General features: G+C 38.8%; 1 long non-coding RNA gene across 1 annotated transcript in view; it reads right to left on the reverse strand.

The window, feature by feature from the left end:
* Positions 1-719: 719 nt before the first annotated feature.
* LOC147584266 (uncharacterized) overlaps positions 720-23,025 on the reverse strand; it is a 29,999-nt gene continuing 7,693 nt past the window's right edge. The window contains exons 2-3 of the long non-coding RNA XR_015255289.1: positions 9,133-9,309; positions 720-1,645 (exon numbers count right to left, since the gene is read on the reverse strand). This is a non-coding gene — a long non-coding RNA (uncharacterized LOC147584266). The remainder of the gene's footprint in view (positions 1,646-9,132; positions 9,310-23,025) is intronic.

The following is a 23,025-nucleotide window of genomic DNA, read 5'->3' on the forward strand; positions in this document are numbered from 1 at the left end:
TGTTTTTATATTTTAAAAAGTAAGGTAAATCTTTTCTTGTGCAATTGTGGGTTTTTTCCCTCCTAGATTTCCTTACCAATGTCAGTTTTTGGATAAAATTTCAGCTATAATTTCATTTTCTAATGGCATGAACCAATTTTAAGGTTTGCTTAAGAAGTCACCCTAGAAATCACTGGAGCTTCCTAGCTGCAGACTGCTTTGAAGAGAGCAGGCTGAAAGTGGCTCTCCTTCCGAAATGCTTCCACAGACTGCACTTGACAGAGATGGATATGGGGTTTACAGTCAAGAATTCTCGTTGGGTTCCCGACTTGCCCAGTTTTCTGCATCTCTTAGAAAGTAGCAACAACAAAAGTTCTTGTCTGATCTATTATTGATTTGTGGAGAAGCAGGCAGGGAAGCACTTTCGGAGCAGAATGTTCAGCTGCAGGCTGAGAAAGCACTTTTCACTCCAAATCTCAGACTCTATTTCCATCAGTCAATAATCTCTTCTAGATTGTAGTTTGTTTTTATTTTTTAAGATGGACGAGAAAGTTATTTGATGTGACATAAAACTGGAAATTTTTTGAAGGGAGTTCACTAGGAGACTTTTAAAATTTTGCAAGAATTGAGGTCTCTGTAATTTTTTTTTTTGTATTTTAAATTCAACTTCCACATATGTACATACATATGTATAATTTTACATAAGTACATGAATGATATGTATTTTACGTGGTCTTTTTTCTTTCCATTTTTGCTTCCTCCCTCTTCCAGTCTTCTCGCCAATGTGAGCTACCTACCATGTAGCCTTAGTACTACCTTTATAACTTCAGGATATATCAAGTAAGCTAAAACATTCCTTTCCCACTCAGATTTTTGGGTGAATGTTACACTTCAAATGTTAGCCATGTTTGAAAGTACTATGGCAATGTCTTCTCATTAGTAGTTAGTTCATGCTAAAACTATACTGAGGGAAGTGTTATCTGATTTTATGTTAAGGATTTAAGATCTAAATGTTTTTTTCTGGCAAGTGAACAGATTCTTCTTTATGCTACTCCAATTTTAAAAATGTTCAAATAAATGTTCTATGGCTTAAAAAATAAAAAAAATATTTCCTGTGGCCATTTCTGGGGAAGGGCACAAGGGAACTTTCTGGAGTGATAGAAATGTTCTATAATCTTGACTGTGGTTGTGATTACAGAGGTGTGTAGCATTTGTCAAACTCTATTGAACTATATGTTTAAAATATGTCTGTTATGGGTAAACTCCACATAAATAAAGTTTATTAGACAAAAGCATTTCTATTCACTGAAGCTGTGGTTTTAGAACTTGCTTTGAAGACATCGTCATTTATCGCTACAGGCCTCCTCCCTCCCCCATCTGTGATGACATGTGAGTTTCAGATGATTAATTCTCTGTGGCCATTTTAGGACTGGGGCGTGATCGAGAAGCAGAAGTGGCTTTTCAGGTGACAGGGCACCACTCAAGGAAATGTCATCAGAGCTGTTTGCATCACAACCTCAGTCTGCCACAGAAACTGCTCTGCTCTGTCTTCTGCCAACAGAGTCTCCCAGGTGGTGGCGAAAGATGGAGAAGGAGGCAGTTCTTGATTTGGTGTCATGGAGACAGAGTCCAACTCTCTGTGTCAGTACTTCTTTCTCTTTCATTACTGCATCAAACACAGTTCAGGAAGAGTGATAGGTACAAGTTAATAAGACAAACAGTATTATTTCTGAGCCAAGCATCTCTCCAACTGCTTGTTGGAGTATCTCTTAAGGCAGTTTGGGGCTGAACTTAATTATACTTTTTATTCTATTGTTTACTTTAATCATGGTGATGACTAAACTCGACTATAAGAAATGGCTAAAATACCCTTGGTTAGAAAGAGTAAAATTTAGATTATGAAATGGGCAAAGCAGATTATTTCCTTACCACCACCACCCCCCCAGCAACATTTGGCCTTATAATGGACACTGTTCTTGAAGTTGTCTGTTGCTGGGGAGACCCAGCCTTCCATCTGCATCTTGCTTCATATTATACGCTACAGAGCTGGTGTTCATGTGCACTCTTCATTTGTATTACTAAATCCCACAGAGGGTCTATTCATTCTGGCTTCACCCTCAGCTGAGGCGGGCGCAGAGTAGTGTTCACTGGGGAGATCATATGGGGCTGGAAAAGGCAGAAGGTAGTGGAAGTGTGGCAGTGAGAGGGTCTGATGGGGAGCCAGCTGGGTAAGTCAGTGGGACGGAAGTGTCTGGGTGAACCTGTGACCTGTATGCGAAAGCACGCTCTCTACCAAAATGTCTCCAGTCACCTCTGTCTCTACCTTTAAACTGTGTTTCGTACTTACTTTTTGTATTCGCAAATTCAGTTTAAAAATGCAACTTTTAAGAAACAATGCAAATGTAATCTAATATTAGGTTTCTGACATTGAATAAGTGAACTTATGCAAATAACACTGAGTATAACTGGACTAAATTCAAATTTATTGTTTAGAATCTGGGATATCTTATGAGGGTTGAAGTTTTTGATAACTTTTTTTAGTAAACTCTTTTTAAAAAGCTCAAGAGTCTAAATGCTAATGGTATAAATAAAGTTGAAGAGGGAAACTGAAGATACTTATGAGGGAGAACCTCACTACTTTGAAGAAAGTCAGAAGAATGGATTTACGTAAGTATGTCTGGTATGTATGTATGTATGTACATGTATTTATTTGCTTATTTATTTTAAAATCTCTTCAAAAAGTCCTTGGGAATTCTACTGGATAATTCTTTGTTAGCCTAGTTTGTTTAAGTAATAAATAAATAATACATAAATACAAGTGTATTGAATTACGAATAAACCTACAAATTCAATAAGGTAGTTTGAATGTATTCGAATTGAAAGAAGGAGAACAAAAGATGTTCACATTATAACATTAACACGTGTAATAATGGAGTGCCTGGGTGGCTCGGGTGGTTAAGCATCCAACTCTTGGTTTTGGTCAGGATCCTCTGGTCAGGATCTCATGGTTGGTGAGTTAGAGCTCTGTGTCAGGCTCTGTGCTGACAGCATGAAGCCCCCTTGGGATTCAATCTCTCTCTTTCTCTCTCTCTCTCTGCCCCTCCCCCACTTGTGTGTGCACGCGCACTCTCTTTCAAAATATAAATAAATAAATAAATAAATAAATAAATGTGTAATAATGGAACTGAATAAATGATGAAAACTGCAGAAAGTCATCCAAATACCCAATAGGAGTTTGTCCTTAACATCTCTCGAGGTGGCACACGCAAGTGGAAGGACCTGGAGTCTGATCCCACACTTGGTGGGAGGAATAGGGGACAATATGGCCCCAGACTATGTTTCAGTCCCTGCACGGGCCCTTCCCCTATTAGCTGAGTGTGGTGAGTATGCCTCTAGGTAGAGCAAACCAGTTTTAAAGGGAAATGCCTCCATCATCTCCTGGGGAGCATGCCTACCAGTGCCCTGGCTTTGGACAGGAGAGGAAAAGCCAGTGAGGACTGGTTTGCTCCTGAGGGAGGAGAATCGCTGGGACGTGTGGGAGATTGAGAGAGTATCCAGGTGTGGACTATTTTGGGATTGGGGTGACCTCTCCTTTGTCTGCAAATCTTTAGCCCTTTCTGATTCTTTAAATGCTGGGTGAGAATGGTGTTTTTGGTTGTTTGTTTTTGGAAGCCAGTGATCAGTCAGGGATTTGTGACTGGTTTACACTAGTGTAACAGAAATCCAAGCACTAACACTGGAGCTGGAAGTGAGAAATAAGGCCTGCAGATTTCACTTGATCCAATTTGTGACAAAAAACAACCTTTGTTGGGGGTAATGAATCCAGTCTTATGATGAAGCAAAACCATGAAAAGTAGGGCAGACAATGAAAACATTAGATCCTGGATGACTTCACAGAGTGCTGTCAAGCCTCTTTTGAAAACTTCCCTATTTTAAACTTTCAAGTTTTTTGAAACAATACAATCCCTTTATTTTATAAATCAGCTGGAATAGGGTTTTCTGTTACTTAAAGTAGATACATCCTAACTAATATAAGTAATAAAAAGAGTATTACTACCTTATGTGTAGATCATACTCTTTAGGTCTTAGGTCAGGAAGCTGTGACTCAGCCAAATAGTTCTAGAAGGAACTGTATCAGACCAGAAGAATTTATCAACCCCACTGGTCACAAATAACAACTAGGTAGAAAGAACATAAGTATTCCTTTAATGAACTTGCCATCCATCCCAGGGGCCATTTGATTGTGCTGACTTTATGCCCAGACTCAAGGGAGATAAAGTCTCCAGGTGATTCCCCTTATTAGAATGACTTACTAATAAGTCATATTATTAGTAAGGAAATAATAAAGTAGGACATTCTGTGACCAAGACTTGAAGGACAAAAGGATAGAAAGAGGAGGCTCTGGGAACTGCTGGGAGGTGCTAAAAGGGAGGAGGGGGAGAGGAGAGGAGCCAGACTCCTCACTGGGTCTTTATCCTGGCTTCAGCTGCTTACTAGCTTCCTAGAGACAAGAGTGGGAATCACTAGAGAGGAGGTTCTGCTACCCTGACTCTGTGCTCCTATCAGGAAGGACTGCTGTCAAAGGTGCTTTAAGAACAGAGTAACCAATCCCAATTTGTCCAGGATTTTCCCAGCTTTTATCCTGAAAGTCCCGAATTTTGGAAAACCCCTCAGTGGTTGGTCACCCTAGAATCCTGTGGAATTTGAGGTGGGGCTAGAGGTTAGGGACCTTGCAGGAAGTGGTGCTCTCTTGGACTCAATATTAGTACCAGGGCAGGATAAAGTCAGAGCAGTGGAAGCCAGTTTGGAAAGTATGTTTCATATAAGAGATTTACTTTTTTCTCATTTCGATTTGGATTCCAGGATTCCTTGATCCAGAGAAAGGACAGAGCTGTTACTACTAAGGTTCCCAATCACACTTAGATATCAGGAGGCCAACAGACCTGAATTCTTGTTCAGGGAACAGGGATAAAGGGATTAGAAATATGAGGTGCAGGGGGTTGGCAATAGAGGAGTAGGTTTCTTCTACCCCCCACCTCTGCCACAGTAGGAAGCTGGCTGTTTACTTTCTTCTGACAGGAAGCAAAGCACATTCCTTATTTCCTGATGGAAGAAGCCATCACTTTTTGAAAACAAATATGGGAGAGGCAATTGAATTATGTTTACAAAAATTCCACTGATTTCAATTCAAAATATGTGTACACGAGGGAAAGACACCAGGGGAAAAGTCTAAAGAGATAAAGTAGTGCCATGGCACATGTTAGGAACAGCTACCTGTCCCTTTGCAGGAATTAGAAAATAAGGCAATTACACGCTTTCATGACAGAAAAGCCTTTCCAACACATGGGGTAAATATAGGCTGATGTAAATTCATAAAGAACAGAGCTGAAAGGGTAGAAGTATCTACAGAATTGTCAGTAAAACTGTGGAGGTAATGTTAGGACATAAAAGAAGAGACAATTGACCTTTGATGCTGCCTTGGTGGCTTCAAATTCTTCACTGGGACATTTAATAGTTTGGTTTTTTTTTGTTTTTTTGTTTTTTTTGTTTGTTTGTTTGTTTTTGTTTTTTTGTTTGTTTTTTTTTTTAGGAAGAGTTCATGGTCAGATAAGCTTTGGGAACCACCATTTGCCTCTCTACCCCTTCCCTTCTTCAGCAGGTAATTTAGCATGTTGAACGGCTCACCTTTGCTTAACCATTTCCAAAAGCTGTATAATTAATTAGGTAATCTTGTTTTATTTTAAACTGAGAAACAGTTATTATCATCCTAGGGTAATTGTGAATCACAGAACACACTTTCAGAAATACTGCGTCAGAAAGTTTGTTTTTGAGACTAGTCCCCATAAAAAGCTCAGGAAGGAATTTCCTTGAAATTCTTTTAGAGGTGAATGGTATCTTCCTTGGTAGACTTCCATAGTGGAGTCCCCTCCCCCAACAATGGTACAGAGTCAGTGTCACTACCAACTGCTCAGGAGATGGGTTCTTCCACTAAAACTCAAGGTCAGCATTGGAATACCTGGCCTTTCAGAAAAGAAGTTTTGTTTTATTTCATTTGGAGCTCTGCATGATTAAATCTCTGTGAATCTTCTCTTTGAACAGACATTTAAAATCCAAAAAAGACCAGACCTTTAGAAATGCTGCCAAAGAGTTAAAAAGGAAAGTGTGAAAATGTAAGTGGCCACTTGAAGATCAGAATATTTCAATTAAAAAATTTATCACTCGGGGCGCCTGGGTGGCGCAGTCGGTTAAGCGTCCGACTTCAGCCAGGTCACGATCTCGCGGTCCGTGAGTTCGAGCCCCGCGTCAGGCTCTGGGCTGATGGCTCAGAGCCTGGAGCCTGTTTCCGATTCTGTGTCTCCCTCTCTCTCTGACCCTCCCCCGTTCATGCTCTGTCTCTCTCTGTCCCCAAAAAAATAAATAAACGTTGAAAAAAAAAATTAAAAAAAAAAATTTATCACTCAACACAGGTGTTGAAATTCTTTCTAAAATTTAGATAGAATTAAAAATAAAGACTATGACTATGTTGAGTAAGGACCCAATTGGGAAAAGATTGTTATTTGTTTGGGAAAATTGTTGAACTGGTAAGATATGAATGTAGTTCCTACCCAAACATTATGCTTATAATCTCAAACCTGTTGAAAGGGCAAAACATAGGAAAATTACTTTATAAATATTTTATAACTAGAGAACATTTTAGCTGAGCAACCTAAACATAGCCTTTTAGGTTAGAAGCAATATACTCTCACTTTCATATGATATAAATAGGTCATCCATCATTATTAGAGAACATTGTTTTTGCACTGAGTTTAAAAAAAAAGACAGAATTTTATTCTGATGGGAGGAAACAACAGGCATTGATTAAGAAAGAAAAAGGGTGTATTATATTAGCTTTCAAGAATTCTTCTGAAGATTTGTTTTGATGAATTGTCCTTTCTATGATAAATGAAACACTGAAGAGGTTTATTATTACTTGACTGAAGTCTTTCTAGAAAAGTAACTTCTAAGAGTTATGGGACACAGAGAAGCAAGTGGATGTGTTAGCCTTGGGTGAACCTTTGTGCACTTTCTGGGGTTGCCACATCTGTACACGTACCATGTTTGGGAACATTGTGACTGGTCATTTTTACTTGGGGATTTCCACATTTCCTGAAATATTCCTCCTCCCCATCTTAGTATCTCCATAGGGGCCTGGTCTTTCAATTCTCCAGCTTGCAAGCGTCCCTTTGGTACGAATTGTGGCCTGCTTATGTAATGCACCTTTCCTGCATGTTACTGACATTTCATATCTTACTCTCTTTCCTATTCCTAGAGCAAAATGTTGGAAACAATGTAAATGTAAAAAATAAGAAAATGTAAAAAATAGATTCTAATGAGATACAAATCAATCATTAAAATGGTTTGTTTCCCTCTCTCTCTTTTTCACCCCCAATCCCTTATGTTCATCTGTTTTGTTTCTTAAATTCCATACATCCGTGACATCATACAATATTTGTCTTTCTCTGCCTGACCTACTTTGCTTAGCATAATACACTCTATCTCCATCCATGTCATTGCAAATGGCAAGATTTCATTCCTTTTGATGGCTGAGTAATATTACACACACACACACACACACACACACACACACACACACACACACACCACATCACACACCACATCTTTATCCATTCATCAGTTAATGGACACTTGGGGTCTTTCCATAGTTAGGCTATTGTTGATAATACTGCTATAAACATCAGGTACATGTACCCCTTTGAATCTGTACTTTTGTATCCTTTGGGTAAATACCTATTAGTGTAATTGTGGGGTTGTAGGGTAGATCTATTTTCAATTTTTTGAGGAACCTCCATAGTGTTCTCCAGAGTGGCTGCACCAGTTTGCATTCCCACCAACAGTGCAAGAAGGTTTCCCTTTCTCCTCATTCTCACCAACATCTGTTGTTTCTTGTGTTAATTTTACCCATTCTGACAGGTGTGAGGTGGTATCTTATCATGGCTTTGGTTTGTATTTCCCTGCTGATGAGTGATGTTAAGCATCTTTTCATGTGTCTGTTACCCATTTGTATTGTATGTTTTCTTTGAAAAAAATGTCTATTCATGTCTTCTGCCCATTTCTTAACAGGATTATTTGTTTTTTGGGTGTTGAGTTTGATAAGTTCTTTATAGATTTTGGATACTAACCCTTTGTTGGATATGTCATTTGCAAATATCTTCTCCCTTTCTGTAAGTTGCTTTTTAGTTGTGTTGATTGTTTCCTTTGCTGTGCAGAAGCTTTTTATCTTGATGAAGTCCCAATAGTTCATTTTTGCTTGTTTCCCTTGTCCCCCTTACCTTTTTTATTTCCCTTCCCTTTCATTGAAAACAATGAAAACATTATTCTGCTATATCTGTCTATCTATCTATCTATCTATCTATATACACACACATAATATATATATATAGTTGAGTATATGTATATATGTATATGTATATGTACATATATATGTGTATACAAAAACATTATTCTGCTATTTATACATATATATGTATTGGAATATATGTATATGTATATGTATATATATGCAGTGGAATATATGTATATATTATTCTACAAAATATTTTTGTGCACATATTTGCACATGTATGTGCACACACTAAAGCTTAAAAACACTTTTCTTGGTATTTTTTGTCTTTTTAGGAGTTTTATTAATTCCAGTTTCCCTACATGAATGTGTATTAGTTTCCCAATACAAAAAAACCTGCTTAGAAACAACTATTTTCACTATAGTCCATGTTTTTGAATCCCTGTTTTTCGCTAGAGGAACTGAATTTATTTGTGTAGTTGGTTAGTATTTGTTGCCCAGATCTTGAATTTGTATTAAGAAGTCTAAAGACTAGATCTTGCCCTCCACTGATCAGCTCTGTGATCTTGGACAAGTTCCTTGGCCTTTCTGAGCCTCAGTGTTTTCATCAACAAAAGAAGGGGTTTGGAGGAGAAAGATGCCTCAGGTACCTCTGGTGAGTTTGTGGCTGTGACTTCCCCAAGTAAGATATGATCACTTTAAGGGGTTTGTGCATTAATCGCAAGAAATACATTTTAATGATAAACACTTTTATAACATAACTGGCAGTCTTGTATAGGAATATTTGTGGGGTTTTCCAGGCCCTTACTTACTACTTTAGAACCACGGTTCTCAAACTTGAGCCTGCATCAGAATCACCTGGAGCCTTGTTAGAATATAGGCGGCTGGGCCCCAGCATGAGTTTCCGATTGGGTGCGTCTGGGCTGGGGCTGGAGAAATTGCATTTCTAATAAGTTGCAGGTGCTGCTGGTCATCTGGAAGAAACCTACCTAAAGAAAATATCCCAGTTAGGAGAAGGCATTTCCAATACCTGTAAGTGTTTTGAATTACTTTTTTCCCCCCTTTCCAAAATTCTTAGAAAAGTGTCCTGAAGGTCACTTGAAGGATACCTTCAAGTCACTTTTAATTTTAAAATACATTTATTTAAAAACAATGAAAACATTATTCCACCAGATGCTCTAAGTAGGAACAAATGAGGAGATTAATGGGAGGCTTGGGTCTAAGGGAAGGGAAAAGAAAGGGAAGAGAAAGTGTATTATTTCGGTTGACCAGAGTCTACTGCACGTAGCAACACGCATTTTCATTCATAAATTAGACAAGGTAGTGAGGTGGCTTCTCTGTGGAGTACATTTAACTTAAATACCAAGGTGATCTCAGGATGTCTGTTACTGGCTTGGTACGTGGGTAAGCCCTCACAGACATTTTCCCTTTCTTGTTACTTAGCTTATCAAATCCGTGGGAGCCAGTAGGTGTGTACATCAGACTGCAGCAAACCAGACAGAGGCACTGACCGGGCAGGCTGCCCTGCCTGTGGAACTAGTCTGCATTCCAGAAATAAATCCTGTATTGTCACTTCTTGTATCTTTTGCACACACCACTCTCTATGCCTAGAGTGCTTTAGACTAAGCTACTTCTTAGGGGGGGTTTTGTTGTTCCAATGGCCCTCTGGAAGTGACTCCACTCTCGGATTTACCACATCGTACTGTCATCGTGCATTAATGCTGCTTTCTCCGTGGAACTGGAAATATCTTGGGTACACAGTTGGCCTTGGGTTCGTCTCTGTATCTCCAGCACCGATCAGATCATTTGCCAAATGTTTCCTGTTGAAAACAGATCCATGGATATTCCCAGATAAATTTTTATCTTTAATATAAGTAAAAGGATCAATAAAATAAGATTGAACTTAAAAGAAGGCAAACAAAGTGTGAAAGATCAAATACCTTTGAATTTTCTTCATGTTCAACATAACAAACCAGCACACTTCCTTTGCTCTCCACGCACTCTCAGCTCCCAGCCTGTCATAGCCTCTGTCTGCTCCAGGAATCCACCTTGGATTCCACATTTACCTCCTGCTTTCTCCCTGGCAATCTCTGAAGGGGGTTTCTGTTTTGGTTTGTTTTTTCTCCCTTCTTAGCGATAAAACAGAGCCCCAGTATTTTCACAAACAAATAAAATGGAAGATAAAATACTCGGTGCTTTGAAAAAAAATGTGGAGGCATTTGATGCTATGTTAGATGTTATGCTTCCTTTTAAAAGAAAAGGTCTTACTCTCCATTTACCTATCTAGCTATTTAAGCTAGCAAGCTATCCTTATATTTCTATATATGTATGGAAAACTATTTTAAAAAGTATTTACATGGTATTTACGTGTTGTTAATCACCGATAGTTTAGATAGAAGATCTAGTCATTACTAAATCTTTTTTTTTGGGGGGGAGAGGGTACATTATTTACTGAAATTCAGTTTAGTTACATACCGTGTAGTATTGGTTTCAGGAGTAGAACCCAGTGATTCATCACTTACATATAACACCCAGTGCTCGTCCCAGTAAGTGCCCTCCCTAATGCCCATTACCCATTTAGCCCATACCCCCACCCACCACCCCTCCAGCAACCCTCAGTTTGTTTTCTGTATTTAAGAGTCTCTCAGGGTTTACCTCCCTCTCTGCTTTTATCTTATTTTTCTTTCCCTTCCCCTATGTTCTTGTGTTTTGTTTCTTAAATTCCACATGTGAATGAAATCACATGATATTTGTTTTTCTCTGATGGTCAGTACTGATTCTTAAAACAATGAGGATGTGTTGGGGCACCTGGGTGGCTCAGTTGGTTGGGTGACCGACTTCAGCTCAGGTCATGATGTCACAGTTCGTGAGTTCGAGCCCCATGTCAGGCTCTGTGCTAACAGCTAAGGGCCTGGAACCTGCTTCAGATTCTGTGTCTTCCTCTCTTTCTCTACCCCTTCCCTGCTCATGCTCTGTGTCTCTGTGTCTCTCAATAATAAATACACATTAAAAAATAAAGAAAAAACCAAAAAAACTATGAGGATGTATTATTTTTACAATCGCTATCCCAAAAAGTTCTGCCTCTCTAAGTATTGAGAAGATCCTATGCCTCTTCTAATGTCAACCATGGATTTATCTGTCTTGTTACTTAGAAGACACAATTGTAAAGGTTCGTTGACTCAAGTTATCACACCCCAGAGTAGATCGGTGATTTGTATTTATTTATAGCAGTTTTGACTCTTGAAATCTTGCTGAGCTGAATTGTGTGTCTTTTCAGTCTGCAGTACACCGAACACTCTTCAGGGAATGAATCGGACACTGTTACAGGTAGATCAAGGAGGGTGTTATTTCAGGCAGTCGAGGTGGTTCTGCCTTTGCTATAAGTTAAAGCAACACTGTTTGCCAAGTTTTCCTAAAAATGGCATGGAACCTCAGAGATGAGAAATAGAGCACAAGGTGGTCGTCATCCAATTGTTCTCCACGTAAGACATGATGAAGAGTAGGTGTTCTAAATATTCTCAGCAAAGAATCTTTTCATTTTTTATCCGGATGATTTTACGAGGTTTTCTAAAGGTGCTGTAGGCCAGCTAGAGCAGTCCTTGCCAAAACAGGAGATTAAAAGGGAAGTTTTGGAGGAACCCTCAGGTGATAGATAACAATATGATCTGTGAGACAGATTTCCAAGTTAAGTGTCTGAAATGTAGTTACACATACATCAGTTACAGGATTCTATACCTCATCCACCTCTAGGATAAAAAAGAGTTTTTTGGGGATCAAGGAAAATGTGTGAGAATATCCTTAGAGACCTACCCCCCAAGGGGAGAAAAGTTATATGTGCTTAGGTTCAAAAGAAAGGGGCTTCGGGGCACCTGGGTGGCTCAGTCAGTTAAGCTTCTGCCTTCGGCTCAGGTCATGATCTCAACATTGGTGGGTTCGAGCCCCGCATCAGGCTCTCTGCTATCATTGCAGAGCCTGCTTTGGATCCTCTGTCCCCTTCTCTCTCTGCCCCTCCCCCTCTTGCACTCTCTGTCTCTCTGAAAAAATAAACATGAAAAAAACTTAATAAACTAGACTGCTTCACTCTTAAAAAAAAGAGGGAGAAAGGGGTTTCACTTGGAGAATTTGCTATGTGTCCCCTTAAGTGAGAAGCACACAGTGGACAGGTGTGTGACTCCTACCTGGGAAATGTTCAGAGTGAGAGATGGGCTGACTATGTGCTGTGGTCCTACTGAGCCTATGGGATGGGATAAAAGGCACAGGCCAGGATGAGAGGCAGTGAAGATGACCGGAGGTACAGCTCTGCGAGCTCCCTTTGGATTAGTGGCCGAATGCACATACCTCAGGAAGTGAAATGCCAGAGAAAACATTTCGAGGCTCAAGGACAACAGTTACCCCAGTATTAGGATTTAGTCTAAGCGGTGGCCTGCTCCAAACCGGGAATGATGGGCCAAAGGCAGGATCAGAGAGCAGGTTAGTCAGGTCACTAGTTTTTAAGGCATGTTAAGATACAGTTGGGATAAGTCAGAATTATGGCACCAGTTACTTCGGGTTTCCATATGCAACGTCTTACCTACTGACAGACACATTAATTAGTCCCATTCCTGCTGCAGAAAGCAATGACCTCAAGTGGAAATTAAAACAGCAGCATTCATAACATGGAACCAAACAACAAATAAACAAAAACTGCCTGCTGCCAGATCACACATCATTAAATGTTGAACAAACGTAAGGAGTGTCAATTAGGAGGGGGGCCAGATGATTGGTTTGGCCTGTCACACCCACATCTACCTGTGGTGGCGTAGCCTTATTCCTGAGACCTGTTGACTCACATGGTTTGTTCCTAAGTGTATTCCTTCACCCTTGTGGAGTCTTGTCCCTAAAACTTTATCAAAGTCTACTAGCATCTACTTGCTTCATGGGGAAACACAAGATTGGGGCATTTCAAGTACAGACCTGTAAAATTAGATGATTATAATTCCTTACTTAAATCAGTTTTGGTTAAAAAGTATAACCGAATGTTATGGATTTCTAGTTCCAACTAGAAATTGTTTATAAAGAGCTGGGAAAGAAGGGAGTCTGTTGACCCATGAGATCTGAGATGACCAGACTTGAATCATCCATTCATTACATGGTAAATGGATAAGGTGAAGGTGACAAATATTTTCAAAACAGTGACTGTAAAATGTAAGTTACATATAAATTTATTCCATATCTTACCATAAAATTGTATATTTGTCTCTGTTTGCTATCAAGGACATTCAGCTTTACTAAAATATTGTAATGCTGATTTGAGTAGTTAAGGATTGTTAACTCGTAAATTCCAGACTAGACTACTAATGTACATAGAAACCCAATTTATTGTAATGTTTGTTGCAGAAAACTATGGGTTTTTTTTCCACTTAAAGTTGTAAACTAAGTTTTTATCAGAGATTGATTCACCATAGGAGGTTAAGTGTTGCTAAAAATTAACTGATGCTATAATTAATCTCGCTCAGTTTAACTCAATTAGCAAAAAAAGTTTAGATTTTCTTAAAATTAGGGACCTAGTTAAAGACACCAATTCTTCTTTTTGACATTTGTTTTCAAATAAAAGGAAAAGTCTAACATAGTTACTTTGAAACACTGAAAATCTCAATTTCTTTTCTATAGCTTAGGGTAACCTTTACTGCTTTTGACTCAACCAGGTCTCCCCCAAGAGTAGGGGCAGTAACAGATCTGACAGTGCAACCTAGACAATGTCATTGACTCATTTGGGCTTTGCCACTTGTCTGTTATTCAGAATTCTTTTTGTTGTAATTTCTAGATAATTCAACTCAAAATGACTCAAGCATTAAGAGTTCATTGGTTCCCACCACTGTGGTCTATGTAATATGTGAGGTAAGATCCAGTGTTCACAGAATGCCATTAGGATTGGTTCTCTTCCTTCTGGAAAGCCTTCCACGTTGGCTTCCTTCTCAGGCAGCTTCTCCCCTCAGTATAGCAGCAAGCCTTAGCAGATCTAGACTCACATCTTGGCAGTTTAGCATTCTCAGTGGAAAAAGAGCTTCTTTCCCAACAGTTCCAGTAAAAGTTCTGTATCTAAAGGATTTTGGGTTTAGATTGGTCCAGTTTGGGTTCCTCAAAGCAATCACTTTTTCAGAGGGTTTCACGGCTACAGCTGGTAAGTCCTGGGTCACATCTCCCTTCCCCACCAACAGATAGACCTAAAGTGCAAATGGGCAGATTTGGGGGTGGAGGGCGTGTTTGGAGTACAGACAAGCCCTCCTTCACATGTGGACAGCCTTCTCAGGTCTTTCCCTCTTTTATTCCTTTCTTCCTGGGTGAGGTTTGTCAGTGTGCACACATTGTGCCTTCACACTGTATGCTTAGCCCCTATCTTCTCCATTCCTTTCTCATCGAAACCCTCTAGCTTCACAATCGTAGCCCCACATTGGAAGTTACATGGAGCACTTTAACTTTAAAAAGTACTGGTGCCCAAGCCCCACCCCCAGAGATTTTGATCCACTTTGTCTAAAGTAGAACCCTTTCAATCATGTTTTGTAAAAGCTTCCTAGGTGATTTTAATGTGCAGGCAGGGTTGAAGGCTACTGCTCCAAACTAAACTTGATGCTGGGAAGAAACTGTCCATCCTCCACACAGAAGAAGAAGAAGTTTGAATGCTAACCTGCCCCAAGGGTGTTGCACTTTAGCCACATCCAGCTGTTATATTGAAAGAATGAAGCACTAATGGTGACATGTCAGTCATTTACCAGTACAAAGAAAGCATTTGGAGAAACATCAGCCCTTCTCATGACTCCTGATACAGTATTAGCTCTCTAGTTCCTCATTTTGCCCTGACATATGGTTTCATGGTCATGGTCATGGTGCCATGACATATACCCAGTTTATAATTAACCTGGATGAGATGAGCTACCAAATAGATGTCGGTCACTGATTTTTAGAATGAGAGATGTTTTAAAGTGCAGGCTCGTGTGTGTGTGTTGTGCGTGTGTTTCCTTCACCAAAAAATGATTCACTTAAAGAGGAAGAAATTGCCTTTACCATTGGGTTTTTATACTTATTGCTTTTGCATTTTCTCTGCCATAGGATTGAATTGTCATTGCTTGGCTCTCAAGAACAAAGTTGTATATTTTCTGCTACATGATTCATTATAAACAACAGCTTTGGGAAGGCACTCGAGGGCCAGTAATTATACTGATGAAACAGAAAGACTGTATTCCAAGTGAGGTTAATTTTAGCAGAAGTCAGATAAAAATGTTGTCAACTAACAGCAAACATGCTGACAATGGAGCCAGATTCATTGGTGGCAGTGACTGGTTGTCTGGTCTGAGTGGTTTCCAGGGTCACCACGGAAAGCAGACTAGACCTCTCGGCAGTCCCAGGTTGTTTAAATTTTGAAGTAGATATATGAAGCTAGTTATGTAATAAACCTTATAAATCACAAGTGGAAAGTAATCTTGACTTAGAAATGTTTCTAAGAATATGGAAGGCTGGAAATTTACAGTCGTGTGTGTGTGTGTGTGTGTGTGTGTGTTGGAGTGGGGAGAGGCGCATAGATCTGTGTAGCTGATAATTGATCCAAACTTAATACATTTATTTCTCCATGGAGTGAGCTAGTCTATGAAGAAGATCCCTACATGGCGAAAAATAGTATTGCATCTTATGATGAAAGCAATTTTAATGTTTCTACAAAAAAAAAAACACCCCACCAAAAAACCATACTTAAATGTTGTTTAGAATTGTGTTTTCTAAAAAGAATACATCTCTTTTAGGAAATGACTTAGGGCTCCTTATAGCCAGTATCTCCACTCATGCAGAAATGAGTGTTAGTGGATAATTAAACAAATGAGTCCTTCTGCAAAGAAAATTAAAGCTAAAAAAACAAAGGTAATTGGTAAAGAAGTCTGCTACTGAGGAGAACTTTAGCATAGGAGGAAAGTTGCTATTATATTTCCATTGGAAAGATGCTGTGTGTATCCTTTTCTTTTCCTTTCTTTCTCATGTGGAGAAAAGCAGCAGAAATTCTAACCACGAAAAGCTTGAATACAAAATAAGGTCTTCCCTATGATTAGTTTGATCTTTTAAGCCAGAGTAATATACTGACCAGGGGTTTTTGACCTAGAATTTAGAGATCAGTTTATAGATAAGCAATTAAATGAGCAAGGGGGAAAAAAAAACATTCAAACTTGCTTAACCAATAAGAGAATGAATTGAACCATGGTACTGAGATGTTTGTGGGTGGAGACACTATTTCAGAATCTACTTGGTAAGGGAAGTTGAAGGACATTTCTAGGGGTGTGGCCTTCCCCAGTCTCTCCCCTGCACCTGTCCATTCCTTGCTTCTGATTGTTCCAGACTGACTGGAGTCTGCTTTAATCTCTTTCCGTGTGTCAGGCAAGATGGACATTCACAGCAGTTTTGATAAACAACAGTGGTAGGGAGAGATGAATTTCTCAACATCCACATATCAACCTTTGAAAATTCTCTCATTGTCTCTGATTGGGCTGTGAGCTCATTCTTCAAAAATCTCTGTGGCCTAAGTATTCAAACTGACCCAAACTGACCCAATGTGGCAGGCTGAATTCCTGGAATTTATGAATGTGTTACCATATTAAGCAAAAGGGACTTTGCAGATGTGATTAAGGATTTTGAGCTGGGGAAATTACCCTGTGTTATTTTGATAGGCTCAGTGTAGTCACAGGGTTCCTTATAAAGGGGAGGTAAGAGGGGCAGAATCATAGAGAAGGAAATGGCAGAGTGGAATCCAAGGTCAGAGAGAGCCTGATTGGAAGAGGCTATGCTTCTGGCTTTGAAGGTGGAGGATGTGGCCATGGGGCAACGAGTTCAGGCTGCCTCTAGAAGTTAGAAAAAGCAGGGAAATGGATTTTTCCCCCGAAGCCTCTAGAAGGAATGCAGCCTGGTGACACCTTGACTTTAGAACTTTTGCTCTCTAGAACTGTAAGAGAATAAATGTGTATTGTTTGAGCCAGTAAATTTGTAATCATTTGTTATAGCAGCAATAGGAAACTAATATACCCAGTGTGTGCCCAACCCACTAGGGTTACAGGAACACAATGATTGATAGCCCAACTAGGAGCACATGAAGGGTGGGGGAGAGGTGACTTTTCCAGAGGGATACTGGAGGGCAAAAACAACATGTATATCACATTAATCAAGCGAAATTTGATGCTGAGCAATCTGGAAGTTGGAGAAAGACTTCCAGAAGTATAGTTGGTAGAAGAAAAAGGAACTGGGACCTTTTCAAATAAAATTAATAGAAAGCATTTCTAAAGCTCCTGCAGAGCTTGTTCTGTCTAGTCTTTGTCCATATTTTTCTCCTGTCTTCCTCTGGGAGGGAGGATCTTCTGGAATGGTTTGCATTATTTTAGTGGACTTCTTGGAGGAATCAGTAATACATACCCTTGCAAGAAAGTATCAGTTATACTATACTTCTAAGGCAAATCTCTATAAACTTATAGATTTAGCTATTCCTAAAGTATTCATTTCCTATGCAAAGTTTTTGCTGTCTGTATGTCTTGGAACGTTTATTTAAGGTAGTTTGAAAATGTAGCTGGCTTGAAGCTAGGAACTAAAATGAATAATTAATTTATATTTTGAATAAAGCCAGGAAAGGAGTCTCTCTCCCATTTCTTTATTTGCCAATGATCAATTTTTAAAATTCAGACTGTCAAACTGCAGTTATATGTGAAAGATATCAATGATTTTTGCCACATTAAGGCACCGACTTCTCTCTCATTAATGTTTTTCTTCAAATCAACTCATTTTTTTAACTTACCACAAAGAAATTTTTAGCACTTAATATATAATTGTGAAAATACAAAAGTCCATCACCTCAAATCACTTAATGTACCATCAGTTTTTCAGATTTAAGATTTTTGAGTACTCTTTTAGTTTACAGAACAGCTTTTTTTTTTTTTAATTTTTTTTTTCAACGTTTATTTATTTTTGGGACAGAGAGAGACAGAGCATGAACGGGGCAGGGGCAGAGAGAGAGGGAGACACAGAATCGGAAACAGGCTCCAGGCTCTGAGCCATCAGCCCAGAGCCTGACGCGGGGCTCGAACTCCCGGACCGCGAGATCGTGACCTGGCTGAAGTCGGACGCTTAACCGACTGCGCCACCCAGGAGCCCCCAGAACAGCTTTAATTAACTTTTACCATAGCTGTACTAGCAATCTAAAAGCATAGACATCAGCCTTTGGCTTCCAATAGAGACTGAAAGGATAATTTGGACTAATATTGCCATTAAGAACAACTAAAATGGGTGCAAAAATATGAAAATAACCTTTTTGAAAGTATCAGAGAACCACCAAGGCTGCAAAGAATTATGGGACTAAGATCCAGGATAGTAAATCCAGAGGGATGAGCTCAGAATTTTTGAGCTGTTTTTGCCACAGCTTTGCCTGCCATGTTCAGAAACATGGGTTGAGGACCTGGAAAGCTGAGCAATATTTTAACAAAATCATGTGACTGGGTGGCGGGGAGAATGAAAACAAGACGGTCCCTGACAAACTCCTAGGTACTGGGTTGGCACCCCGTAGATGCATCCATTACCCAAGTAAGAGTTATAGAAGTTAGACCAATGTTCTCAGGTACTAAAGCCCAGGTGATTCAAATAATTTTAATCCCTTTGTGTGTTAAGCAAATCCAAAATTGCAGTTTTCATGGTCCCTACCAGAAGTAAAATGAATTCTCTTGGGGAAAAAAGATTGTATTCTTATAGGGCTCAAGTTGCATCTATTATTTTTAATGTGCAATATCCGGCACTCAATAAAAAATAAAAGGTCTATCAGGAAACTAGACAGTATAATTAAAAACTACAAACAGAAACCGATTCACAGAGAATCTAGATAATAGAATTCAAAACTATGTGTATAATTTGATTAAAGAGATAAAAGACAAGATCAATAACTTTTGCAAAGAATGGGAAGTTCAATGAAAAGAAATGAGAAATATAGTATCTAAAATTAATGACACAAGGGTTTGACTTAGAAGATCATGTGCTACCCAGGAGAGAATTAATAAACAGAGCAGCAGGTAAGAGAAAACATCTAGAATGAAGGGACAAGAGGTTGGGAATTCTAAAACAAGAGAAAGATGTAAAAAAAGATATAGAAAAAAGTCACATATGTTTCATTGAAATCTCAGAAGAAGGAGAAAAATTGAAAGGGGCAGAAGAAATACTTCAAGAGATAATGGCTGAAAAAATTTCCCAAACTGATGAAAGACATCAAGCCATAGATTTGACAAGCAATACAAGCCTCAGGCAAGGTAAATTCAAAGAAAATCACAGCTAGACACATGACACTAAAACTGCTGAAAAGAAATGTCAAAGATAAAAATCTCTTACAAAGCAGAGTATTGCCTAATTTGTTGGCATATAATTTTTCATAATATTCTCTTACAATTTTTTGTATTTCTCAGATGTTGGTTGTAATCTCTCTCTCATTCATGATTTTATTTATTTGGGTTCTTTCTCTCTCTCTCTTTTTTTGATAGGTCTGGCTAGGGGTTTATAAATTTTATTAAACCAGCTCCTGGTTTTATTGCTATGTTCTACTGTTTTTGTTTGTTTCTGTATCATTTATTTCTGCTCTAATCCTTATTATTTCCCTTCTTCTGCTGCGCATTTAGGTTTCATTTGTTGTTCCTTTTCTAGCTCCTTCCAGTGTAAGGTTAGGTTGTGTTTTTTAAATTTGTCTTTCTTCACGGGGCGCCTGGGTGGCGCAGTCGGTTAGGCGTCCGACTTCAGCCAGGTCACGATCTCACAGTCCGTGAGTTCGAGCCCTGCGTCAGGCTCTGGGCTGATGGCTCGCAGCCTGGAGCCTGTTTCCGATTCTGTGTCTCCCTCTCTCTCTGCCCCTACCCCGTTCATGCTCTGTCTCTGTCTGTCCCATAAATAAATAAAAACGTTGAAAAAAAAATAAATTTGTCTTTCTTCTTGAGGTAGTCCTGTATTACTATATACTTCCCTCTTATGATCACTTTTGCTGCATTCCAAAGGTTTTTGGACCATCATGTTTTCATTTTCATTTGTTTCTATGTATTTTTAAAATTTCTTCTTTAATTTCATGGTTAGTTGACCATTCATTCTTTAATAGGGTATTCTTTAACCTCCATGTATATGGAAGAAATTGATTAATTTCTTTTTTTTTTAATTTTTTTTTTTTTATTTTTTTAAATTTTTTTTTTTTTTTCAACGTTTTTATTTTTGGGACAGAGAGAGACAGAGCATGAACAGGGGAGGGGCAGAGAGAGAGGGAGACACAGAATCGGAAACAGGCTCCAGGCTCTGAGCCATCAGCCCAGAGCCTGACGCGGGGCTCGAACTCACGGACCGCGAGATCGTGACCTGGCTGAAGTTGGACGCTTAACCGACTGCGCCACCCAGGCGCCCCTTGATTAATTTCTATAAACATAAACTACCAAAATGGAAATTGGAAGAAATCAAAAATTGAACAGACCCTTAACCAGCAAAGAAATTGAACCATTAATCAAAAATATCCCAACAAACAAAATTCCAGGAACAGACGGCTTCCCAAAGGAATTCTACCAGCCATTTAAAGAATTAATACCTATTCTTCTCAAACTGTTCCAGAAAACAGAAATGAAAGGAAAACTTCCAAACTCATTCTACAAGACCAGCATTACCTTGATTCCAAAACCAGACAAAGACCTGACTAAAAAAGAGAATTATAGACTAATATCCCTGATGAACATGGATGCAAAAATTCTCAACAAAATACTAGCCGATTGAATCCAACAGTCCATTAAAAGAGTCATTCGCCACCATTAAGTAGGATTTATTTTTGGGCTGCATGGGGGGTTAAATATTTACAAATCAACATGATACACCACATTAATAAAAAGAAAGGATTAGAACTGTATGATCCTTGCAATAGATGCACAAAAAGCATTTTACAAAGCATAGCACCCATTCTTGATAAAAACTCTCAACAAAGTAGGGATAGAAGGAACATACCTCAACTACATAAAGGCGATATATGAAAGACCCATAGCTAATATTCTTAATGGGGGAAAACTGAGAGATTTTCCTCTACAGTCAGGAACAAGAAAGGGGTGTCCAATTTCACCATTGTTATTTAACATAGTACTGGAAGTCCTAGCCTCAGTAATTGGATAACAAAATGAAATAAAAGGCATCCAAATTGGCAAGAAAGAAGTCACTTTCACTATTCACAGAGGACATGATACTCTAGAGAACCAGAACGATTACACCAAAAAATTGCTGGAACTGATACATGAATTCAGTAAAATCACAGGATAAAAAATCAACATGCAGAAGTCTGTTGCATTTCTATACATTAATAATGAAGCAGCAGAAAGAGAAATCAGGGAATCGATCCCATTTACAATTGCATCAAAATCCATAAGAAAGCTAGGAATAAACCTAACCAAAGAGGTAAAAATCTGTACTCTGAAAAACTGTAGAACACTTATGGAAGAAATTGAAGATGATGCTAAGAAATGGAAAAATCTTCCACGCTCATGGATTGGAAGAACAAATATTGTTAAAATGTTTGTGCTACCCAAAGCAATCTGCAGATTTAATACAATCCCTATCAAAATACCAGTTCTGTTTTCACAGAACTAGAACCAAAAATCCTAAAATTTGTATGGTTCCACAAAAGTCCCTGAATAGCCAAAGCAATCTTGGAAAAGAAAAGCAAGGCTGAAGGCATTACAATTCCAGACTTCAGACTTCAAGCTATGTTGCAAAGCTGTAGTCGTCAAGACAGTATGGTACTAGCACAAAAATAGACACATAGATCAATGTAACAGAATGCAAAACCCAGAAATGGACCCACAAGTATATGGCCAACTAATGTTTTACAAAGCAGTATAGAAAATCCAATTGAAAAAAGATGGTCTTTTCAACAAATGGTATTGGGAAAACTGGATGGTGACATGCAGAAGAATGAAACTGGATCACTTTCCTACACCATACACAAAAATAAACTCAAAATGGATGAGAGACCTAACTGTGAGACAGGAAACCATCAAAATTCTGTAGGAGATCACAGGCAGCAACCTCTTTGACTTTGGCTGTAGCAACTTCTTACCAGACACCTCTCTAGAGGCAAGGGAAACAAAAGCAAAAATGAACTACTGTGACCTCATCAAGATAAAAACCTCCTGCACAGCAAAGGAAACAATTAGCAAAACTAAAAGGCAACTTATGGAATGGGAGAAGATACTTGCAAATGACATATCAGAGAAAGGGTTAGTATCCAAAATCTATAAAGATCTTGCCAAACTCAACACCCAAAAAACAAATAATCCAGTCAAGAAATGGCAGAAGACATGAATAGACATTTTTTCAAAGAAGACATACAGATGGCTAACAGGTACATGAGAATATGCTTAACATCACTCATCAGGAGGGAAATATGAATCAAAACTACAATAAGATATCACCTCACATCTGTCAGAATAGTTAAAATTAACAACACAGGAAACAACAGATGATGGCATATTCATCCATATTTGGAATTTAAGAAACAAAACAGATGAACATGGGGGAAAAAGAGGCAAACCATAAAACAGACCCTTAGCTGAGAACAAACTGAGAGTTGCTAAGGGGGTGGTGGTTCTTGGGGCGATGGGTTAAATAGGTGACGGGGATTAAGGAGGGCACTTGTTGTGATGAGCACTGGGTGTTAT

The sequence above is a fragment of the Puma concolor genome, chromosome A1 (genome assembly GCF_028749965.1).
Source record: "Puma concolor isolate L17-30 chromosome A1, mPumCon1.1.hap2, whole genome shotgun sequence".
Lineage (NCBI taxonomy): Eukaryota > Metazoa > Chordata > Mammalia > Carnivora > Felidae > Puma > Puma concolor.